Raw genomic sequence first — 25,356 nt, forward strand, 5'->3', positions numbered from 1 at the left:
AATGTACAAAAAGGGACTCAATCTTATTAGTGAGAAATGAAATGGAAATGAAAACCATAGGGAGATACCGTTACACTCCCACTAGAATGGCTAAAGTTTAAGAGTGACAATACTAAGTCTTTGCAAGGATATAGAACAACAGGAACTTTCACACTGCTAGTGGAAGTCTGAAATAGAACATTTTCGAAAATAATTGAGCATTATCTACCAACGTGGAGGATATGCATAACACTGGGAGCCAAAAATTCCACTCCCAAGATTTATACCCTGTCAGAAATGCATGCACACCCATAAAATACTCAGAGCAGCAAATATTCATCAACAATAGAATGGACAAATACATTTTAATATACAAATGTGGCCGGACATGGTGGCTGATACCTGTAATCCCAGCACTTTGGGAGGCCAAGGCGGGGGGATCACGAGGTCAGGAGTTCAAGACCAGCCTGGCCAAGATGGTGAAACCTGTCTCTACTAAAAATACAAAAAATAGCTGGGCATGGTGGTGGGCGCCTGTAATTGCAGCTACTCAGGAGGCTGAGGCAGAGAATTGCTTGAACCCAGGAGGCGGAGGTTGCAGTGAGCCAAGATCTTGCCACTGCACTCCAGCCTGGGCGACAGAGTAACAGAGTGAGACTCTGTCTCAAAAAAAAAAAAAAAAAAAAAAAAAGCAAATGCAATGGAACACTATAGTGTACAGCAATGCAAATGAACCACGTGAGCTTATATCCAACATCATGGTTGCATCTTAGAAACATGATGATGAACAAATGAAACCAGACACAAAATAACACTTTCTATGTTATATATCTCATTTATATAAAATTCAAGAACAGGCAAAACTGAACTAGTATGTTTAGGGATGCCTACCTAGACTGTAAAAGTATAAGAAGACTCAAGGAAATTATTACCAAGAAGTTAGGTGAGTGGTTACCTTTCGTGGGCAGAAACAGTGGGAATGGGCGGGACACAGGGGGCTGCTTTGGTAGTGCTGGTAATGTTATAGTTCTTCTTTCTTTTACTTTTTAAAAAATAAGTTTTTAAAGAAAAAATAGAGATGGGGTTTCACTATGTTGGCCAGGGTAGTCTCAAAACTTTTCTGGTTCTTGATTAGAGTGGTTGTTACACAAGTGTTTCCTTCATGATAACTCACTGAACTGTATAATTATGTTTTATAATTTTATTTATTTTTAACAGCTTTATCCAGGTATAATTAACCCATTTAAACTGTACAAGTCTGTGGCATTTGGTATATTAGAGTGTTAATTTTTTGAAATTGTAGTAAAACATATGTATCACAGAAAATTTGCCATTTTAACCATTTTTCAATATAAAATTCAATTGCATTAAGTACATTCACAATGTTGTACAACCATCACACTATCCACTTCCAAAACTTCATCACCCTAAACAGAAACTCGGTACCCAGTTAAGCATTAACTCCCCATTCTCCCCTCTCTCTAGCCTTTGGAACTTGTTTTGTTTGTTTGTTTGTTTCTTCTTCTGTTATCTTTGTCCCAGAAGGACACTCACCAGTGGAACTTTTATTCTGCTTTTTTTCTCTATGAATTTGCCTATTCTAGATAGATAGATATTTTTTTGGAGGCGTTGAGATCTATTTGATTTATTCCAATTATTTAATACACAGTGATACAACTGAGATCCCAAAGTGTGCAGTTAAACCCTTCAACTGCAGGTGAGGAGAGGGTAGGAATGGTATACTTGGGGTTGGTGGTGCATCAGGAATGACAGGCAGCCTCCTCCCCAGTGCCAGGGACAGGGGAGTGGCCTGAGGAGCCGGACCCAAGAATAGCCCAGGGCAGGGGAAGTGGGCAGAGACCTCCCCCTGGCCTAGATCAGGAGCTCAGAAGTGCCACATGGCTGAGGGGGCAGTGGCCCAGGAAGAGCCAGAGGCAGGGCCAAGAGAACACCATTTGTTGGGGGGGCTGGGGGACAGGGAGGTGCCCTACAGGAGAAGCCAGGAGGGGCCACCTATCCCTGGGGTGAGGGCCCAACTGGAGCAGGCTGCAGCAAGAAAGACCTGAGGCAGGCGCAGGGTCGGACAGCCTGGCTGGCTGGGCTGGCAGGGGGCGGGGTATGGGGGAGGCAATCCCAGGGCAGCCTGGCCCAGGGAGCAGTCCTGACTCTGCTGGGGATGCCCAGCAAGGGGCAGCAGTCCCCTCAGGGCCTCCCCTCCTCTCTCCCGGGAAAGGAGTTGGGGAAACTGTAGTGCAAATCTGTGGACCACTCAGTTACAGAGGGAGACTGTGCCCGCAAGGTGGACATTGGGGCACGCCACCTCCACCATCTTGGCCTCCACCACTGTCCTCAGTACAGCCGCTTTGTGTAAGAGTGCAGACCATGGATGCCACCCTTGATCTGGGCCGAAGTGGTCCATTTCTCAAACTTGAGCTCTCCTGAGTACGTCATGGACTGAAGGACAGACAGGCTTCGGGCCCGGATATCCTGGCGGCCGTGCTGCATGCCCACTATGAGGCAGGGCACGAACTTCTGAATGGACCCTTTGTCCTGGATAGAGCCTGAGACACCCTATGCGATCTTCACCTTATCCGCCTCACTGAAGTATTGTTTCTGGCTACTACTGTTCTTCTCCATGACATCCAGTGAGCCCATGCCCCGGTACTTCTTGAGCCCCACCCCGTCTGAGAAGTACTGGCCGGCAGGGAGTCCATCATCACTGTGGAGGCTCCAAGGGCCAGGGCCTTGATCATGTGCCCCACGGTCTGGGTGCCACCATTAGCTATAATGGGCACACCAAAGCGCTGGGCATACTCAGCCACCTTGTACACAGCAGTGCCCTGGGGCTGACCACAGGCCATCACTTCCGGGGTGATGCAGATGGAGCCACAACCCATGCCCATGCACAGCCCATCCACACCAGCGTCAATCAGGTTCTTGGCCTGGGCTGCTGTCACCGCCTTCCTCCCAGTCACCTGGAGGTGGGGGTACTTCTGTTTGATGTAATGCAACATGGCGATCTGATACACCGAGTTCTCTTGGGGCGAGTCCAAAGCTGCGACATAGACGCCCGCCTAGGTAAGCAGGTCCAGGCAGTATTTGTCATCCTCATGGGTGCCCACAGCCTCCCCACACAGCAGCTGCTTGTGGGAATCCTTGGAGGCCAGAGAGTAGTCTTGGTTTTTATTCAGGTCGGTGCAGGCGATGATGGCCACTAGCTCATCACGATCATTAAGGACAGGCAGCTTCCCTTTCTTGTTGCATTGCAGGATCTCATTTGCATCTTTGAACGTCACGCCTGCTGGAGCCACCACCAACTCGATCCTTGGCGTCATCACCTCACCGAGGAGAGTGGTGTGGTCCTTCTCAGCAAGAAAGTCCATGTCTCAGGAGGTGACGATGGCCACGAGCTTCTGCCCATGGTGCCCGTCTCAGTGACGGCGATGCCAGAGAAGCCATGCCGCATCTTGGCCTCCAGTACATCACCCACGGTGTGCAAAGGGCTCAGCACTACAAGGTCGGTGATGAAGCCCTCTTCAAACTTCTTGACCTTCTGCATCTTTTTGTCCTGGAACTCTGGGGTGCAGTGTGGTAAATGAAATCAATATCTCCCATCAGAGCCATCGCGATGGCCATGTCAGCCTCTGTCACTGTATCTGCGGGAAAGGAGATCAGCGGTGTCTTCAGTGTGATCTTCTGGGTTAGGGCTAAGGTCAGGTCCACCTCCTCAGCTATGAAGCCTATGAATTCTGGGAGAATGAGGAAATCGTTATAGATGAGGCGTTGGCGCTGGCTAAGAGCTGCTGCGCTGTGAGCGTGTCCCCTGGCATGTAGCCAGTGCTGCCGCCGATCAGGTAGTCCGCCATGTTGCCGCATGACCCGGCGACCCGAGGTAAACCGCCCGCCGCTGCTAACGCCACACCGCGGCCACGCTGCCTGGGCAAGCTGGGGGCCTATTCTAGGTATTTCGTATAAGTGGAATCACACAGTATTAGTCCTTTTGTGTCTGGCTTCTTTCACTTAGCATAGAATTTTTAAGATTCATACATGTTGTAGCATGTATGAGAATTTCGTTCCTTCGTGTAACTGAATAGTAATCTATGATAGGGCTAGACAGTTGGCTCTCCTATTGTGGGTTTGGCATTCTCAGCTACTTGAGAGAGTGATGCAGCAGGATCCCTTGAACTCAGGAGTTTGTGACCAGTCTGGGCAACATAGTGAGATTTCCCATCTCTAAAAAAATAAAAAGAAAATATTACCCCAAAAAACCAATACAAATAATACAAATAAAAAGCAATATACTATAACAACTATTTACATAGCATTTACATTGCATTAGGTATAATATAATTAATCTAGAGACGATTTAAAGTATATGTTATATGCAGGTACTAAACCATTTTATTTCAGGGACTTGAGCATCCCAAGATTTTGGTATCTGCTGTGGTCCTGGAACCAATCGCCCCATGGATACTGAGGAACGACTGCATTATAGTTTGTCTGTCTGTCCATCTGCTGACAAACACTTGGGTTGTTTCCACCTTTTGGCGATTGTGAAGAGTGCTACTGTGAATATTGGCATACGATGTTGGCATACTCTATTTGAATTCTTGCTTTTCATTCCTTTGGGCATATACCTAGAAGTGGGATTGCTGGGTCCTATAAGTATATTAATGTTTTCAGCATTTTTCTACAAGCTATACATTTCACAATGAAAAAAAGGGAGGCAAGAAGAGGAAAAGGAGGCAGCAGATATAGACAATTCTTTTGATTTTTTTTTTTTTTAAAGAGGCAGGGGGCCTCTCTTACCCAAGCCGGACCTGAATTCCTGGGCTCAAGTAATCCGCCTGCCTCTGCCTCCCACGTAGCTAGGACTACAGGCGCATGCCACCACCTGGCTTCTTTTGAATATTTTGTTTCTATAGGAAGCAGAGAAGTGGGGCAGTGGCTACAGGAGGAAGTGGGCTCAAGGGAAAGTTCTTTAAGATAAGAGCAATCAGAAACATTCTTATGCTAATGAGAGTGATGTAGTGAAGACGGAATATTTAACAGCGCAGAAAAGGAGAGAATTGCGGGAGCTGTCCTTGAGTGGGTGAGAGGGGATGGTGTTGGCTTGAGCTAAGAGCAGGGGACAGTTCATCCCAAGTGGCAAGTGGGAAGGCAGATTGGTGGGTAGATGTGGTAGCAGAGGCTGCCAAAGTCCTTTTTCGATGGCTTCAGTTTGCCGGGCAAGCCAGGAAGCAAGGCCATTGGTTGCAAGGGAGGAGGAGCTCTTGTAGGTGGCAGAACACGGAGGAGGTAGAAAGTTGTCACCTAGGAGAGTGGAAGGGGGAATGGACTGGGGAAATATAAGACGACAGCTGGGTGGTATTTAGGGTGCAAATGAAGGTCAGATTCATTTACCCATGGATAGACCTGGCTCCCTCTTGGATTAATTTCTACTTCCCCAGAAGTCCTTAGCTGCATCAACAAAGGTCAAGGGCAAGTCCTGAGTACTTTACCCTCTCCCAGAAGGAGTCAAGAGAGGGCTGCGAGCCTTGGACAAAAATCACACCCCCTGCCCAAGCCTTCACCTGACCCCTTTCATCAGGAATCAAGAGGGGCCATTAAGGGTTACATATTTCCTGGGCAACCACTAGAAGGCAGGTAATAGCACTAATACCTACTATTTACTTACTGTATGCATGGTGCTGAGTACTTTACATTTATTATCTTGTCTAACCCTTGTAATAACTCTATGAGCAAAATACTATTAATTGGCCCATTTTACAGATGAGAAAATGGAGGCTAAGAAGATTTAAATCCTTGTTTATCAATTCCAGACTCTAAACCCTTAAGACCTGGTGGGTGACCTGTTCTAGGCAGCATTGAGTAAGCTAGAGAGAATCCTTGCCATCATAGGACCTGCATTCCTTGGTTCTCCTGTCTCCTTGGGAAAACATCTTGAGATAGGTGAGCAAGTCTTCTCTGTATTTCAATTCCCAGCACCTTGCATGGGATCTGTTACATAGATATCAATAAATGTTGACAGAATGGCTGTTTGAATGAAGGCATGAATAGATAAATAAGTGATGTTAATGCCTTAAGTTCCATCCTGAGAGGTCCACTAACTTTGATAAAGTCTTTCCCATGTTGAAGGCAGATATCACTGAGAGGGATAGTGGCCAACTGTGCTTAGTGCAAAATTGACAGCTGATAGAAGAGTCTGGATCTTCGAGGGGCTGCAGTGAAACGCCAAAGCAAAGGGGATGTATTAGGCCGTTCTCACATTACTATAAAGAAATACCTGAGACTGGGTAATTTATAAAGAAAAGAGGTTTAATTGGCTCATGGTTCTGCAGGCTGTACAGGAAGCATAGTGGCTTCTGCTTCCAGTGAGGCCTCAGGAAGCTTCCAATCATAGCGGAAGGCAGAGTGGGAGAGAGACATCTCACATAGCCAGAACAGGATAAAGTGGGTAGGGGAGATGCTCACACTTTTAAACAATCAGATCTTATAAGAACTCACTCACGTTCACCAGAATAGCACCAAGAGGGATGGTGCTAAACCATTCTTGAGAAATTCACCCCCATGATCCAAACATCTCCCACCAGGCCCCACCTCCAACCTTGAGGGTTACAACTAAATTTGAGATTTGGGTGAGGACACAGATCTAAACTATATCAGGGTAATTTAGGGGAGCCAGACCTGCATGTGGTCTGAATAATCAGGAGACAACAGAAGGCACTGAGCAGCTGGGGAGAGAAACACTGAAGGAATGTCAGGCACAAACAAAGCCACCCACAGCCACCAATGTTGCACTGCTTTCCTGGCCCTGGAGGAACGTGCTGGCAGGGGAAAGAGTGCAAGATTTTCCTCAGAACAAATCCTGACCCTACACTGAACAAACTGCACCTGGGAAAGAACAGGGGCTCTACAGCAGACCTGTTGGCTTCAAATCCAGCTCCATCATCAACTGTGTTACCATGAGCAAGACACTTAGCTCCTCTGTGTCCCACTTTCTCAATTAGTTAAATGTGGTAATGATGCTGATCTCAGAGGGTTGTTTTAGGATCATCTAGGCTAAGTGACGTTAAAGGAAAAAAAATGCCTAATCTAAAAAGATTGATCATAAAAGTAGAGAGTATAATGGTGTCACCAGAGGATGGGGTGCTTAGCAGGGATGGGGAGAGGTTGGTCAGAGGATGCTTACAGTTAGGAGGAAGAAATGTCAAAAGATCTATTGTACAGCAAAGTGACTATAGTTAATGACAATGTACAGATGCTTCTCATGTGCTTTTGACTTGTGCTATTTTCTTTAGGACATAACCCCAGTATAAGTCGAGTAGTAAGTTGAGGAGTGTAATGACTATGTATTATTTTCACTCCATTGCAAAGTCAAAAAATTGTAAATCAAACCATTGTAAGTCGGGATCATCTGTACTGTTCTTGAAAAATGTAAAGAGAGTGGATATTACGGGCTGTTACCAGAAAATGGTAACTTCGAGGTAATGCATTTGTTGATTGACTTGATTTAGCCGTTCTACGATGTATATATTCTTCAAGACATCATGTTGTACATGATGAAAACATGTTACCTGTCAATTTAAAAATATATGAAACAAATTCAATGACACCTTGTTAAAGCACGCTAAGCCAGACTTTATTCAGGATCATCGAGATAGGTATAGGCACCACTACAGCGGGATTTTTATGGTAAAGGAGAGAGATTGGGCTCATCCCCAAGTATAACATGGGCAAGTGAGAATTTGTAGTCAAGGGCAGGGTGGATGGAAAATTTCTAAGAAGGAACATCGTGGTACCATTCTGCCTAAAACAGCCTGACAGGATTCTTGCTGAAGGCTGGCCAGGGTGATCAGGCATCACTCTGGGATGGTGGAGGGCGAGGAACTGATCAGATAGTGAGAGTAGAGGGTTCTTATTAATATGGGATTTTACAAGGATGGGCACAGATAGACCTAGAAGAAGGTTGGGGAGCCTAGCTAACATTTGGTCCAGCAAAGAATCTTTGTCAGTGGTTCTCAGTGTGGTCTTTAGATGACCAGCATCACCTGCGAACTCATTAGAAATGCAAATTCTCAGGCCCAACCCCAGACCTGCTGAATCAGGGAGCTGGGGCTTTAACAAGCACTCTAGGGGATTCTGATGCTCGCTCAAGTTTGAGAAACACTGTGCTATGTCAGCATAGCAACAAATCCCCTTGTAAGTGAGAAATTCTTTTTCTCTGCCCTGATGACAGAATTAGGGGACTGGGTCCCAGGACTGCTCTCCAGGTGCACAGCAGAATCACATAGAGAGCTTCAAAGTCTCCGGAAGCCCAGATCTCTTCCCAGACCAATTATTTCAGAATCCCAGAGGAGGCGAGGGATGCAGACATCAGTAGTTTTTCAAGGTTCCCAGGTGATTCCCCAGCCTCTTGCATCAGACCTCCCTGGAGGGCTTGTTAAAGCACAGAATGCCAGGGCCCAGCCTGGAGCAGCTGATTCTGCGGGCCTGGGGTGAGGCCCGAGAATGCGCATTTCTAACAAGCTCCCAGATGATGCTGAGCCTGGTCCGCGGACCACACTGTGAGAACCACTGCTGTAGGGGGATTTGATCAGAAAGGAGGTTTGTGGAGTAAAAAGGTTGGGAAGAAATCACTGCTTCCTCCACCTACCCTTCTCTCTGTGTCTTGAATTAAGCATGGGATAACTGTGTGTGAACTTTGCCTGCACATCCATTGTTTTTATTACTCTGTCTGCATGGGAGGATTGAGATCATTTGACATTTGTGGAGAAGCTAAGTGGTGGCATGGACCTCCTTCAGAGAGAGCAGGGATTATCTCCCCCAGGAAAATAAATCAAGGAGAGCCACCTGGACTAGGATCCCTTGGGTGGCGTGTAGGACAACCTCGGGGACCCCTCACGTTCCACTCCTACCCTGGTCCTGGCCACCTTGCCAGTGTTTTCCTAGAAGATGCTTTCTTTTATGATTTTATTTCACTTCCTCTGGCTCCCAAGCTCCCCTAGCGTGGAGCAGGAGAGGGAACCAGGAGGTAAGGGATGTTTTCTGTGGGGTTTTCTTTTATTTTAAAGCGTTTTTGTTTGTTTGTTTGTTTTATACAGGTAGGGTCTAACTGTGTTGCCCAGACTGGTCTTGAACTCCTGGCCTCAAATGATCCTACCACCTCAGCCTCCCAAAGTGCTAGGGTTGCAGGCATTAACCACCACATCTGGCCTTCTGTGGGGTTTTCAGCTGCTCTGAATTCATTCATTCATTCAACATTCATTTCATTCAACAAACATTTATGCCAGCAATAAAGACACAGAGAGTTTTGTTTGCTGCTATATGCCTGGTGCCTGGCACATAGTAGATGCTCAATAAATATTTGCTCGGTGACAGAGGACCAATTATGGGCTACTCCGTCCATTGGGCAAGGAAGACTCAGCCCCTGCCATCAAGAGCCAGGGGAGAATGACACTAAATCCTCAACTACAGCCCCTGTGACAGGCCTGATCACAGCCAGGAGTTTAAGATTGTTTGTCTGCGGCCCCGTCCCAGGCTTGGGTTGGAGGGGCGGGGAGGGGTGCCAGGAAAGGGATCCCAGGAGGAGTGTGTTTCAGCAAGGCCTGGAAGAAGAGCACAAGGCAGTCAGGAAAGGACAGGAGAAAGATGCTCCAGGCTGAGCCTCAGACACTGCTGTGGGCAGTGCAATGGACTTGCTCCTGTTCTGGATGAAATCAATCACTACCTATGCAAATGAAGCTCCCTGTTGTCCTGCCTTCCTGATGGCATCCTCCTTCCCTACTTTAGAGGTAACGACCGAATGAAATCTGCTGTTCCTAATTTCTATACACGTCTTCCCATTTTCATGACATAGCTGTGCATCACTGTGTAAAACGTGGTGGTGTGCGTGTTCAGGCATCTTGATCTCGCCGGATTTCTGCGGCTGCTCTCTTAGCTCTGCAGTGCATCTGTTTGTGAGACTCCTCTGTGGGCACACAGGTCTCTACCGCATGCGTTTTTGCTGCTGTTTGGGTTGCAGTACAGGATGGCACCACAATGAACGGACCTATTCTCTGCTAACCTCATGCAATGGGCATCTCACTGGATCCTCAGAATAACACTGCAAGGGAAGTGCTGGTATTAACCCGCTTTACAGATGAGGAATCCGAAGTGTAGTTCAAGCAAAGTTGGTAACTGGAGGTGGGGCTGACTCCCACCTGGGCCTGGAACCCCCTGCCAAGTCCTCACCATGCTGCCTTCGTTCTCCACCTTCCGCTTTGGGGAATTTGGACTCTAACTCCACCCCCCCTTTCTCCCGCTTTGCTGGCTGTGGGGCCTCTCCCAGTCCCCTGCCCCAGAGACAGTGCTTAAAGGACACGGGTGAGGCACTTTCTCATCCTGGGCAGCACCCTTGATGGGGGCAGGCCTTTGGGGAGCTGCCTGTGACCCCAGGATGCCCAAGGATGGAACCCTGGAGCCCTGGACCTCAGTTGCCAGATCTCCTGTGCTGCTGTCAGCAGGGCCTTCCAGGAAGGCCCTTCTGCCCACAGGGCCAGGGCCCCCCAGCTGACAGGAGCAACCGGAAGCAGGAAGGTGGACCTGGGATGGGACCTGCCCCTGTCTCCTGCTATGTGACCTTGGGCAAGTCACTTCCTCTCTGGACATCAACCTTCTCATCTGAAAAATGGGTGCTCTGCTTTCATGTCTGAGGTTCATGTTTAAGGTCCCTTCCAGCTCTAAAAAGCTTCTCTGCATTTTGGGACACTACCTAGATGGAAGAAGAGTTTCTGGGGTGCATTCACGGGGTTTGGAGGTGAGGGGCTCCCGCTGGGGTAGATTTGCTGCCCTGTTGTTAAAGTAAACAAATGAAACTTCCTAAAAAGAAGATAATTTCTTTTTTCTTTCTTTCTTTCTTTTTGAGACAGGGTCTCACTCTGTCGCCCAGGCTGGAGTGCAGTGACATGATCACAGCTCACTGCAACCTCTGCCTCCTAGGTTCAAGCAATTCTCCTGTGTCAGCCTCCCGAGTAGCTGGGATTACAGGCGATGCCACCACACCCAGCTAATTTTTGTATTTTTAGTAGAGACAGAGTTTCACCATGTTGGCCAGGCTGGCCTCGAACTCCTAACCTCAAGTGATCCACCAGCCTCCGCCTCCCAAAGTACTGGGATTACAGGTGTCAGCCACCGTGCCCAGCCGGAAGATAATTTCCATGTCTTTTTTGATTGTCATCTTCCAGGGGAGATCCAGGGCAGGAAATCTGTGAACCAGGGTGGCCTGCCACGCTGCATAACTGGGAACTGCTTCTACTCCCTTCTTGATGAATCAGTGGAACTCGTTGCTTTAATCACAATGAGAGCCGAAAGTCCTGTGAACAAGGGACACCCAGGCGGACAAATGGAAACTGCAGCCAAAGCAGATGAGACCCAGGCCTGTCCCAACCACTGTGCCTCGGGTGAGCCTGGAGGGTGTGGCAGGAAGGAGGGAGCTGGACACTGCTGCTCAGGGCATGGGCAAAGCTGCTTGCCTTATGGGAATGGGCTGGCGGGAAGCCCTTTCTCCCACCTCAGGGGCTGGCTCCCCACCTATGGTGGGAGTGTTTGAGGTAGTGACTGAAGCTCTGAGACCCAGCACCTCTGCACTGACTCAGCTGTCTTGCCTCTTGGAGAATTTCTTTCCCAATTCCAACTATCCCTAAAGTGGCCCTTCTATAGCTGGGCTATGTTCCTGTCACACAAAAAGTCCTTTGTCAATAGAAATGGTCAAAAGGCTTTGCCTTCTATTTCAGGCCTTGTCCAGGCCAGGCATGGTGGCTCACACCTGTAATCCTAGCAACTTTGGGAGGCTGTTGGGGGAGGATCACTTGAGCTCAGGAGTTCCAGACCAGCCTGGGAGACGTGGTCAGATCCCATTTCTACAAAAAATACAAAAATTAGCCTGGCGTGGTAATACATTCTTGTGGTCCCAGTTACTTACTTGGGAGGAAAGAGGATGGCTTGAGCCCGAGAGGTTGGGGCTACAGTGAGCCGAGATCATGCCACTGTACTCCAGCCTGGGTGACAGAGCAAGACCCTGTAAAAAGACTTGTCCAATCCAGCCACCCCACATTTCCAGACTTACTTTCCCTGGCCCCACCCTCCTGTGTGTAGTGACATTTGCTGTAGCCACCCCAGCTCCCACCCCCTGCACTCACTTCCCATGTTGGGACATGGCCTTGCCAAAGTCTCCACCACATGGGAAAGGCTTTCCCGACTTCCCCTTGCCTGTGTTGTCTTGGATGCTTTTCCTGACTAGCTCAAAATCCCACTGTGGATCTGCAGCCCCTTGTGCAACTTCCTGGCACATGGCTCCCAGGTACGCTAACTGCCGGTTGGCTCTCCTTGACTATCATCTGATGGCAATAAGCTACCTCCACCCTATTTACTGCTGAGTCACAGCAAGTACCTGGCATGCAGCGGATATCCAGTAAATATCTGATGAATAAGCAGATTTTTCCTGTACAAGAACTTTCAAGAGTGGTGATTACCATTACTGTTTTACTGATGAAGAGACAGGTGCTTAGAGAGTTGCTCAGGGTCAGACAGACAAAGGAGGCCCACCAGAGCCCTATTAAACAGAGCCTCTTCAGAGGCTCGCTAGAAAGTGCTCTCAACAGTCCCCATGGTTGCCTTTGTCAATAGGTGGCAATAGCACTTGGATGGGTAGCATTTGCCAATGTAGTTGGGTGACATTTGGGGGATTTTGAAATGTGAACGTATGTGTTTAGGTATGGATGTGTACATGTGTGTAAGTCTATATGTATATGTATGTGTATTTGTGTGTAGTTATGTATATGTGTGTATGTGTATATGCAGGTGTATATATGCATATGTGTATTTGTGTGCATGTGCATACCTATGTGTCAATGTGCGTGTGTATATGTATGTATATCTGTGTATGTATGCTCATGTTTGTGTATATGCATATGTTTGTATGTTTGTGTGCATATATGTATATGTGTGTATATATATGTGTGTGTGCGTGTGTGGTGTGTGTACACATGTGTATTTGCATGTGCACGTGTATAAGTGTGTATGTGCGTGTGTGTATATGCATATGTATTTGCATGTGTGTATTTGTGCATGTGTATAGGAATGTATAGGTATGTAAATGTATATATGTGTCTGTGTGTGTCTGTGTGTGTGTATGCATGTGTATAGACCTGTAGATGTATGTGTGTGTCTATGTGCGTGTGTGTGTGTGTGTGTGTGTCTGTGTATTTCCTTCTAAGAGTTTTCCCCCTTCCCCTTCCTTCCCTTCACTACTTCATGGACTTTGAGAATCATGGTTAAGAGTTTGTTTCCCCAAACTTAAGGTGATTAGAAACATATTCTCAGTTGCCTGAGAGAAGTTTCCAAAGAAGCTAGTGTGGGAATGAAGCACCAAGGAGAGGCAGACAGGAAAGGGAGGCCCCCCAAGTGGTCTGGTCTAAGAAAGCTGGGCCCTTGAAGGAGCCATGGGGAGCCTGCGTATCTAGGAGCTGGAGGGCCAAGGCCTGTGTGATGGTCAATTGCATGTGTCAACTTCTCTGGGCCAGGGGGTGCCAAGATATTTGGTCAAACATTATTCTTGGTGTTTCTGTGAGGGTGTTTTCGGATGGGATTAACATTTAAATTGATGGACTTTAAGTAAAGCAGATGGCTCTCCCTGATGTCAGTGGGTCTCATCCAATCAGCTGAAGGCCTGAATTGAACAAAAAAACTGGCCTCTCCCAAGCAAGAGGGAATTCTCCACCAGGCTAGCTTTGGACTTCATCTGAAACATCAGCTCTTCCTGGCCCTGCAGCAAACGTCTTGAGATTGGAACTATGGCACTGGCTTTTCCTGGGTCTCCACCTGCCAGCCCACCTTGCAGATTTTGGACTTGCTTGCCTCCATAATCCCATGAGCCAATTCCTTACCATAAATTACTTTCTCTCTCTCAATCTCTCTCTTTCTCTCTCTCTTTTTTTTTTTTTTTTTTTTGAGATGGAGTCTCACTCTGTCACCCAGGCTGGAGTGCAGTGGCACAATCTCAGCTCACTGCAACCTCCACCTCCCAGGTTCAAGCAATTCTCGTGCCTCAGCTTCCTGAGTAGCTGGGATTACAGGCGCCTGCCACAACGCTTGGATAATTTTTGTATTTTTAATAGAGATGGGTTTTCACCATGTTGGGCAGGCTGGTCTCAAACTGCTAACCTCAAGTGATCCACTGGCCTCAGCCACCCAAAATGCTGGGATTGCAGGTGTGAGCCACCGCACCCAGCCATAAACGTCTTTCTCTATATAGACACATGCTATTGATTCTGTTTCCATGAAGAACCCTGACTAATACTGCTGGCTTCCTGGCAGAGTCTAGGATGGCTCCAGGATCCATGCTCTAGGTTGGGAGAGAAGCCTTGTACCTAGTGTACCAGGATGAGACCCAAGACCTTGCCTCAAGTTACAGTTTCTTGGGGCCTTAGAACTGGAGCTTCCCTGGTCAAATGAGAAGCTGGTCATCCTGTTGGAGCCATCCCTCTTGCTATGTCACCTGCCAGCTTGTCCCGCAGACTCCAGAGCCTGGAGTTAGTTGGAGCCTTGTGTTCTGCCCAACCTGCTGGGCCCAGATCTCAGCAGGAGGCTCTGCTGTTCCCTGCACCCTGGTTGCCCAGTGACTTCCCTCCTGCCTTTGAAGGCATGGAAGGGCATTCTCTTTGCACATTCAGGGGGCCCAGATACCCTCTGTCTTAGTCGTCTAGGACAGCCATAACAAAATGCCACCAGTATTTTGTAACAAAATAAACAACAGAAATTTATTTCTCACTGTTCTGGAAGCTGGAAGTTCAAGATCAAGGTGCCAGCAGGTCAGGTTTTGATGAAGGCTCTCCTCCTGGCTTGTAGATGAATGCCTTCTTGTTGTATAGCTACATGATGGGGAGGGAGAGAGACAGCAAGCTTTCTGGTGTCTCTTCTTACAATGTCACGAATCCCTTTGAATTGGAGTCCACCTTTACAACCTCTTTTAACCTTAATTCCTTCCTTATAGTTCCTGTCTTCAAATACAGTGACATTGAGGGTTAGGGCTTCAACATATGACTTTTGGTGGGAGGCACAACTCATTCCCTAGCAGCCTTGTAAACGAATTCCACTCCTCAAAGGCTACTGTCTGCTTACTAATAGGGGTGGGCTCCCAGGGCCCTTGCCTGGAGAAAGGGACACGTGTTGAAGGGTGATCTGGGTACTTTATTCTAAAACCACTTATAAATCACCAGTGAGCCCAATCTGTTGCACATCCCGCCCCACTAATTGTTCTACTCAGTGACATTCCCAGGACTCACTAGGATGGCAGGTAGATCAGTGGGTGCACAATGAACACTGTGAGGGCCAGTTGCAGGATTGGGGTTGGGATTGGGCGTAGGGCAGGGGGGTTTAGTGAAGAGACTTGAGGTTTGCTTAACCCAAGTGGGGAGCAGAACTCTGTGTGTGTGTGTGTGTGTGTGTGTGCGCGCGCGCATGTGCATGGATGCATGTGCGCACACATGCATAAAGACTCAAGAGACCTCACCCATCATCTAACCCTATCCCTTCACTTCACAGATGAGAACATCCAGGTGCAGCAAGTGGAGGGGGTGCCCACAAAGGAGACATGTTTCTTCAACACACAAGTCACAGAATAAGCACACAGTAGGCAGCAATAGGTAACTAAAGCAGTGTGTGTGTGTGTGTGTGCACACGTACGTGCACGTGTGTGTGACAGAGACACAGAGTGTGTGTATTTGTGATGGAAAAGGGTGTGCTACCTGTGTACAGACCATTTAAAAGGATTTTACGGATGGATCCTTCATCCAAAAGGCATTTTTCTTCCCAACTTTTCTGATTTACTCATATGAGGATAGTCAGTAGACTGCTCTCAGGGAACCCAGGCAAAAATAGGATCTGTGAAAGAGAGAGACAAAAAACCCTGCAGATAACCTGGAAACAGTCTCACTTTTTTTTGGGTAAAATGATTCAGCGGCAGCTGGCAAGGAGGTCAGTCTGGGTCATCTGCCCTCAAGCAGGCCAAGTAGGGAAGCAAAGAGAATAATTTCAATAGTTTATGAGCTCTCCCGTAAACCTTGAGAGTGTAGCTGTCATAGTAGGTGGAGCTCTAAGAGGGACCCAAGGATTCCCATCCCCTGAATCATCCCGAATCATTCCCGCTTCTTGATTGTGAGTGGGATTTGAGAACATCATGGGACATCACTCCCATGATTATGTTACGTGGCAGAAGGGATTTTGCCAGTGTAATTAAGGTCCCTAATCAGTTGACTTGGAGTGAATCAAAAGGGAGATTATCCTGGGTGGCCCTGACCTAATCAGGTGAGTCCTTCAAGTCAGAAAGGTAGAGCATCCTGAGACTATCTTGCTGGCCTTGAGGAAGAAAGTAAACAGCCACATGTGAACTGCCTATGGAGGGGGCCACAGAGCAAGGACCTGAGGGTGGCCTTTAGAAGTAGAGAGAGGTCCCCAACGAACAGCTAGCAGTCCTACAACCCCAAGAAACTGAATTCTGCCAGCAACCAGTGAGCCTTGGAGAAGACTTCAAGCTCCCAAAAGGAAGACAGTGGGCAGACACTTTGCAGGCTTTTGAGACCCTAGGCAGAAAACCCAGTTCTGCCTGGCCTGGCCTTTGACCTACAGGAGCATAAATGTGTGTTGTTTTAAGCTGCTAAATTGTGGTAATGTGTTACACAGAAATAGAAAAGGAAGGCAGCTGTGGAGTATTTTGAAAGGGTCCAGGCTTTGTGTACCACCTACCAGCATCCTACCAGCACATCCACTTTTTCTGTCCATTTCAGAATTTGAATTTTCTTTTCCCTTCCCTTTCCTTTTCCTTCCCTTTATTTTCTTTTCTTTGAGACAGAGTCTCACTCTGTTGCCCAGGCTGGAGCACAGTGGCATGATCTTGGCTCACTACAACCTCTGCTTCCTGGGTTCAAGCAATTCTTGTGCCTCGGCCTCCCAAGTAGCTAAGATTACCGGTGTGCGCCACCACGCCCAGCTAATTTTTTGTATTTTTAGTAGAGAAAGAGTTTTGCTGTGTTGGCCAGGCTGTCCTGGAACTCCTGAGCTCAGGTGATCTGCCTCCCTCAGCTTCCCAAAGTGCTGGGATTACAGGCATGAGCCACCGCACCCAGCCTAGTGAATTTTCATTGCTCCCTCCTTCCTCAAACTCTTATTTTCCAACAGATCTTTCCTCCCATCCTGCAACTAGATACAAGTCTCCCTGTTCTGAAACAGTGTTCCTTTAACCCTTCTTGCTTACCCCAGATAGTGTCATTTCTTTTTTCTTAGCAGCATGAAATTTCTTGAGAGTAGCATTCACCTCCTCCTGCCCACTTACTGCACAGCTCAGTGCAGCCAGCATTGTCTCCTTCTGATGATCATGTCTAAGAGTCCCCATGCACTCCTCGCCCTCCCAGAATAGATTGCTGTGGCCAGCACTCATTACTTGCTCACCTAGCTTCCATTACCTTCATCACAGCGTCTAGACTGTCTTTACAGACGCTTTTTCTCCATTGTCCAGCAACCATGTGATTTGGTAGACTTTGATTCTTGCCTCCACATCCCCCTCCATGATGGGTTCAATTGGCCAAAGCCAGTCAGCATGATCCTGTCTCTTTTACTACAAGGGTTTGGTTGAAGGATGGGTAAGGAAAGATGAAAAGAAACCAGGTCCTTGGTGATAGCATTAAACTTCTGGATCAAACTTATCCTGAAGCCTGTTCTGACTATGCACTTTCCAGTTACATGAGCCAACCAATCTCTTTAAGGCTGATGCTAACATGAGTTGTCTTTTCTGTTCCACTGTTCTGTCCTCATCAACACATCTTTATAGTGTTTGATACTATCGACTGCCTTCTGCATGAATAATGGAAAACCCCTGTAATTGTGGCTTGTGTTAGAGGTTTTTTGTTTGTTTGTTTGTTTTTACTCCTTGTAATGAGAATCTTCAGGGGAATTGGTTGCTAATGTTGGAGTCATTTCAAGCAGCTCAAAGATGTCAGAGCAATCCTTTCAGCTTTTCCCTCATGATCCCAAGATGGCTGCTGCCGGTGCAGCCGTCACTTCCATAGTCAAGGCTGAGTGCAGAAGGGGAGGGCAGAAGAGGTGCCCCTACCAGCTGGCTTCTACTAATGTCTCACTGGTCAGAGCTCTGTCCCATGGCTGCTCCTGGCTCCAAGGAAGTCTGGGAAGGCAAGATTTTAGCTCTCCAGACCCTGTAGCAGTGACAGGCTGGCTAGAAGGGAGTGAGAGTGGGGTCTGAGGAAGCTGACCTGGAGCAGCTTGCTCAAGCCCCCAGGGCTCCTTCAATGAGCCTTCCTCCTCCATCTTCCTCCTCCTGCACCTTCTCTGGGCTTCCACTATGACGAGCAAGCCCGTCTGCTGATGGAAGCCTCCAGATGTGTACTTCCAGACCCCGCCTCCCCCCTGTGCTGCCCACCTGTTTGCTCGGCTGTCTGCTCATCATCCCCACCTGGTGTCCCTCAGGTGCTGGCTGTGTACACCACTTTCCTAGAGTCACTGAGGAGCCAAAGTCAACTCAGCTCCCCGTGCTCAGACCACTCATCCTGAGTCTGCCGCAATACTCACTATCTGGGAAGCTCAGATTATGCCAGGAGCTGATGACGATGGAGCTAAGCGAAGGAGAGCTATGTCTGGGAGCCTCCCAGCTGGAGGGGAGGCAAGGCAGGCTGGGGGAGGGCTGCTGCCGCATCTGGAGGGAGAGCGCTGGAAGAAAGGCAGCGCTGCCACTGTGGACTTCATGGCTGGTTTTCATGGAAATTCTTGTGAGTCCACAGTGTGGTTTTAAAAATTCACCTGCCTTCTGGGCTTTGAGGTCTTCTAACAACCCAGGAGCAGGCCTTGGATTTTCCAAGGGTGGGAAGATTTTGTGGCTTCAGGTCGTTCTCGATCTCCAGAGGGTTTGAGGACAAGGCCCCGGCCTTGCTCAGAAAGTAGCACAAAGTAGGCACCTGCACATGTTAAGAGCCGGAAGGGAGACAGGCAGCAGGCAGAGAAGGATGGGAGGGAGGGAGGGAGGGGGGAGATAAAAGGGAAGGAGAGGGAAAGGGAGGAAGAGAGGAAAGGAGGAGGGGAGGCAGGGAGGAAGGAAGGAAAAGAGGGAGGAAGGAAAAGAGAGAAGGGAGAGAGGGAGGAAAGGAAGAAGGAAGGAGAGGGGCAGAAGCTGGCATGTGGGGGAGCCCCAGGTTCCGCCTGGCTCTCTTTCTCTGTCTGCAGCCTCAGGTCACTTCCCTCCGTGGGCCTCAATTTCCTCTTCTGCAAAAAGAAGGCCTGGATTAACTCACTCCCCAGGCCTCTTCTAGCCCTGACAGTCTGTGATTTTCTAATTTCCTTCAGACTTCAGGGGCCTGCAGACCCCATGCTAATGTGTATGAATAAAACATGGGCATCTGAAAGCTCTGAATATTGCAAGTATTTGCTTTGGATATGTTCTCCCTTAACTGTGTGAAGCAGTGTCCAGCTGGGGCCCTGCAGCCTCCTGTTTGGATTGTTTGCGTGTGGCCTGACTCCCTGAGGTGGGGAGGGGTTGGGGGTGGGGGGGCAGCCAGTCTCCCGGGTGTGCCTCGGCCTGGGTCCTCCTCCCTCCACCCTGCCCACACCCTGGCCCTGAGGGCAGCTTTGTTCCTAGACCTCAACCCCAAGCCCACCACACCAGTTCCCCTTTGAGGAGGTGCTCCAGGCCCTAATCCCCACTGCACCCGGGACATTTCCCTTGGCCATCTGCCCTGGCACCTACACACTTCACGTGTCCGTCTGTCCACCCTGGGAGACAGCCTGTCCTCCACTGCAGGGCAGAACTTTCAGGCCGTCGAACGTCTGTCCCCGGGGACTGCAGCCATATCCCACGTATCTCTAATGGGAGCTCAACAAATGGCAGTGGTTTTATTTCCCTTAGTTTTCAGGTTTTGTTAAAAAATTATTTTTAAAAAAGTTTTCAGTTTACAGAAACATTGTACAGAAAGTGCAGGGAGTTCCTGTGTCCCCAGCCTTAGTTTCTCCTGTTATTGATATATTGCATGAGTCTCATTGTTGTTTACTAAAGGCCACGGTTTACATTAGGATCTACTCTGGGTGTTGCATGTTCTATGGGTTTTGCCAGACTCACTACACTATCATACAGAATAGTTTTGCTACCCTAAATATCCCATACCGTCCACCTATTCATCTCCCCACCTCCCTCCCCATTGAACCCCTGGCAGCCACTGATCTTTTTGCTGTCTCCCTAGTTTGTTTCTTTGTTGTTGTTGTTGTTTTTTAAGACGGAGTTTCACTCCTGTTGCCCAAGCTGGAGTGCACTGGCGCGATCTCGGCTCACTGCAACCTCTGCCTCCCAGGTTCAGGCGATTCTCCTGCCTCAGCCTCCCAAGTAGCTGGGATTACTGGCCCAGTCACCATGCCGGGCTAATTTTTGTATTTTTAGTAGAGACGGGGTTTCACCATGTTGGCCAGGCTGGTCTTGAGCTCCTGACCTCAGGTGATCCGCCCACCTTGGCCTCCCAAAGTGCTGGAATTATAGGCGTGAGCCACTGCGCCCGGTCCCTAGTTATAACTTGTCCAGAATGTCGTGTAGTTGGAATCTTGCAGCACGTAGCCATTTCAAATTGACTTCTTTCACTCAGTGATATGCATTTAAGCTTCCTCCATGTCTTTTTGTGGCTTGATAATTTCTTTTTATTGTATAATAATATTCCACTGTCTGGATGGATCACTCAACAGATAGAATTTTTGATTGATCGATTGGTTGAAAAGACCTAAAGTACTAGATGAAAAACAATCCTCTAAACACAGACTGTGTGAAAAATCTAGATTTCAGGACAGTTCTAAGTAATGGATACAGTGTGTCTAACACAAGGAAAATCCAATATTCTGATAGTAGAATTTAGAGGTGATTACTTTTATTATAGAAAAGTTCTTTCCTACATAATTGCATTTAAAATAGAATTCAATTAACAATTTTTTCAACATTTTAGGGATGCGTTCACACTACAAATTATCTATAACCACACTAGATGTTGTGCAGAGAGGGATGGTTTTGAGAGTAAAAGGGAGATGCTATTAATAATTATGCCAGTCAGGACAGATGCGGTGGCTCACACCTGTATTCCTAGCATTTTGGGAGGCTGAAGCGGGCAGATCACTTGAAGTCACGAGTTCAAGACCAGCTTGGCCAACATGGTGAAACTCTGTCGCTACTAAAAATACAAAAATGAGCTGGGTGTGGTGGCATATGCTTATAATCCCAGATACTCGGAGGACTGAGGCGTGAGAATCGCTTGAACCTGGGAAGCAGAGGTTGCAGTGAGCTGAGATCACACCACTGCACTCCAGCCTGGATGACAGAGTTAGGCTCTGTCTCAAATAATAATAATAATGGCAGACAACAAGTATAAACTAGGACTATCCCAGATAACAGATAGTCTCCCTATTTGTAACTGAGATCTGTCTTCTTAAAATAGTAGCTGGGGGAACATAGAATATTTTTGCGTTTCTCCAAAAATATTAGATGGTGGATCAGTTAAGATTACACTAGCTGTGGTATCACATATAGTAGGAAATCTCAGTTTATTTCTCAACTGCATAAAGTCCAGAATAGATGTATTGGTGATTGGTGGGGGTGGGGGGCTGGGCTGTAGTAGGTAGTGGCGGTGGAGGTAGGTGGGGGGAATGGGGAGTGACCTGGTCCATGCATCCATTCAAGAACATAGGCTGAGGGAGGCTCTGCCATCTGTCACAGGTGCCTTTCAAGTTTGTCTCAGACTCAGGGGTTTCCCAGAGGGCAGGCTTTCATTGGTAAAACTGGGACAGTTCCTGGGAAGTTGGGAGAGTTGGTCACCTATTTCCAAGGTTGCCCTAAAGATTGGCAGCCAACTGATGAGGAGGGGAAGAAAGAGAGTGGAGAATGGCAGGACAGAGTGGGTAGAGATTCTATAGGCCAGGCCACTCATCATATCTGCCTGCCTTCTACTGGCCAGAATGCAGTCTCATGGCCACACCTGGCTGCAAGGGAGACTGGGAAATGTAGTCTAGCTCTGTGCCCAAATGGAACAGGAAATGGACTGAGTGATGAGCCAGTGATCTCTCTAATGGAAGGGAATTAATAATGTCTTCTTTGACTAACGTGTCCTTAGATGAGATGGACGTCTTTGTCCACTGGAATATGTCTGGAGGGACTAGTGACCCCTCTCTTTTGAGATCAAAGTCTCATTGGCCTAGCAGTCAATAGTGTTCTGCTCTGGGTGTCCACGTGGCCCAGGCCTCTGCCAACAGACTTGAACACTCTGGGCTTCTAGGAAGGCTGGGGATGTGGCATCGTGGAGGCGACACCTGGCAGTCACAGAGACCCACTAAAAGGGAACCAAGTCACGTGCAAGGAGAGCAGGGAAGTGCTTGTGCTGCAAATTGAAAACTTGCGGCCTGCAAAGCCACTACAGTGCATTCTGTCACCTACAATGAAAATGTACCAATGTCACTAGTCTTCAATATGACTGCTTTTTCCAGACCCAGATCGTCAGTGAGTCATTTCACACAGCTGAGCATTTCCATGCAGTGAGTGCATTTCACAATCATTAACTCTCATACCATCTCTGAGAAGTGGGTGAGGGCTGTTAACCCCAGGCTGGGGAGAGGCCCCATGCTTGACTTGCACAGGATCTGTCCTCCCCTAGGTACCCTTAATGCAGCCCAAGAGCGGCTCTGGGAGATCGTTTCAGTTGCTTGACTCCAGGGACTCAGACAATTGGTCCAGGCCATCCCTGCCTTCCAGGTGAGGGAGAGCTTGTGCCAGAAGTGGAGAAGTAAATGATATTAATTTTTCTTCTGTCCTTGCCTGGACACCTCCTGTGAGGAGCCAAGTTCAAGGAGTTAGTGTGAGTGTGAGTTGACAAGACCACTCAGGGCAACCCCAGCTGGAGGGACCTGGGGTTTCTGCAGCCTCTGCCCAAGGGACCAAGGGCTTTCTTTTCAGAGGGCGGCCTTGGAACACAGATCTTTCCTAACTCTCTCATTGGGGTCACAGACTCAGTCAGTCACTGTATTAATTTCTTGTGGCTGCTGCCACAAATTACCACAAACTTGGTGGCTCACAGTTTTGAAAGATGGAAGTCGCAAATCGTTATCACTGAGCTGAAATCAAGGTGGCCATAGGGCCAAGCTCCTTTAGGAGGCTCTAGGGGAGAATCCGTTCCTTGCCTCCTCCAGCTCCTGGTGGCTGCCAGCCTTCCTTGGTTTATGGCTGCAGCACTCCCTTTTCTGCCTCTGTGGTCACATGGCCTTCTTTTCTCCTCTCAATACTCTCCCTCTGCCTTCCTCTTATAAGGGCACCTGTGATGGCATTTAGGGTCCACCCAAATAATCCAGGCTCATGCCCTCATCTCAAGACCTTTAACTCAATCGTATCTGCAAAGTCTTTTTTATTTTGCCATATAAGGTATCACACGGTTCAGGAATTAGGACATGGACATCATTGATTTTTTGAGGCGGGTGGGGGGGTTCTGTTTCATTTTTGCAGGCACTACTCAGCCTCCCACAGCCACTGTGGCACAAAATATTTCAAACAGTGAGAGACCTTTCTGGGTGTGCATGGTGGTAAGAGGGAGATGGGAAGGCAACTGACTGCTCTGTGCCGGATGCTCATGATCTCATTTGATTATTTCAGAATCCTGTGAGCTGATACTGTTATTTCCACTCACCAGTGTGAGGCTCAGATTGTTGAAGTGACTTGCTTAAGGAAACACAGTGGATAAGAGAGGAAGCTGGACTTAAACAGGGCTGCCTGACTCTAGAGCCCATATTCTTTCCATGGAAACACAGGAAGTTCCACAAGGAATCACTTGGTATGCAGATGAACAAGCACATTTCCACGTCGTGGCCAGATCGACCATATTTCCTGTGCAGGGGTATCTGGCCTTTTGCCTGTCTCTGGGAGAATCCCTTAGCCGCGTGCTAATGTGACCTGACCACAGGCCCTGAGTGTAGATGTGGCCAACCCAGATGCCAGAGTGATTGCAGCAGCTCTGTCATGAGCCACTTTTCATTGGCATTATTTCTTGCTTTTCACAAACCCATTTCTGGCTCCTTTCTTCATCTCCTCCAACCTAGATCAAACCATTGCTTCTTTTCATCCCGTGTTCTAGAAAGTTCCTTCCCTTGTTACCACTGTGTGTTTGGTAACTTCCTCATTGACAGGAAAATAGGCAAAAGGCTGTAATACCCAAAATAAGTGAGTCAATGCGTGTATAGAGTATACTTCATCACATGAGTAGACACATTTTTGAAGCTTATTTACTAAACTGGTGCTTCAGATGTGATGCTGATTGGAGTGAATGATGAAGAGTTTAACTTTCTGGTTCCCATCTGGACTTCCTTTAGAGCAAATAAACTCTTTCTGGTTTATTAGCCATACTCGGCTAACTTCTTGTATTTTTTTGTAAAGATGGGTTTTCACCATGCTGCCCAAGCTGGTCTCCAACTCTTGGACTCAGCGATTTGACCACCTGAACCTCCCAAAGTGCTGGAATTACAGATGTGAGCCACCTCATCTGGCCTGTTTTCTTTAAACCAACGAATAAATAGATCTAAGACATCTACCACTTTTTTTTTTTTTTTTTTTGAGGAGAGATGGGAGTGGAAAGGAGAGCTAACTTTTACATGTTAGCATTTGTGACCCTATTGTCAAATAGGTTACCACTTGCTAGAGCATGTTGGTAGTTAAGAGCTACATGTGCACACACACAGGCATGCACATATGCATACACTTTAGCTGACTAGAAGATCCTAGCAATAGACTTTTGGGCTTCTCAAACCCTGTTGTAGACAAGAAAGGCTAGGGGAGGCTGCAACAACAAATAAACATCCTTGACATCTCAGCTGCTGAATACAACAATAACTGATTTCTTGCTCATAAAATATGTGATGCAGGTTGCTAGGGCTCTTCTCTTTCCAGTAACTCAAGGATCCAGGCTCCCTTCATTTGAGGATGCCACCATTTTAATGCAAGCCCTTCATGTTTGCCACTTTAGGGATAGCAAAAGATTGAAGACAGTACACTAGTTCTTAAATGCTTTGGCCTGCTACTCACATTTCATTGGATAGAGCCAGTCATATGGTGTCACCTACCTGCAAGGGTCCTGGAAAATGTGGTGTTTGCATGTACTCAGAAAAAAGAGAGCTGAGTATAGGTACAATCTATTCACATTATTCACAGTAGCTATGTTCCATAAAGTCTCAGTGAATGCTGAATTAGCTAATATAGAATCATTGTTCCTAAGGGCAGTAAAGGGTTAAGTTCCTACAAGCCTCTGATTACATTATAATCAGCCAATCAATACA

The 25,356-nt window shown here is 47.7% G+C and overlaps 1 pseudogene; it reads right to left on the minus strand.

Annotated features, from left to right (window-relative positions):
• Positions 1–2,301: 2,301 nt before the first annotated feature.
• Positions 2,302–3,845, minus strand: LOC116539015 (annotated as a pseudogene).
• Between the last annotated feature and the right edge of the window lie 21,511 nt (positions 3,846–25,356).

The sequence above is a fragment of the Sapajus apella genome, unplaced genomic scaffold (assembly GCF_009761245.1).
Source record: "Sapajus apella isolate SASKATOON/1434 unplaced genomic scaffold, GSC_monkey_1.0 scaffold125, whole genome shotgun sequence".
NCBI lineage: Eukaryota > Metazoa > Chordata > Mammalia > Primates > Cebidae > Sapajus > Sapajus apella.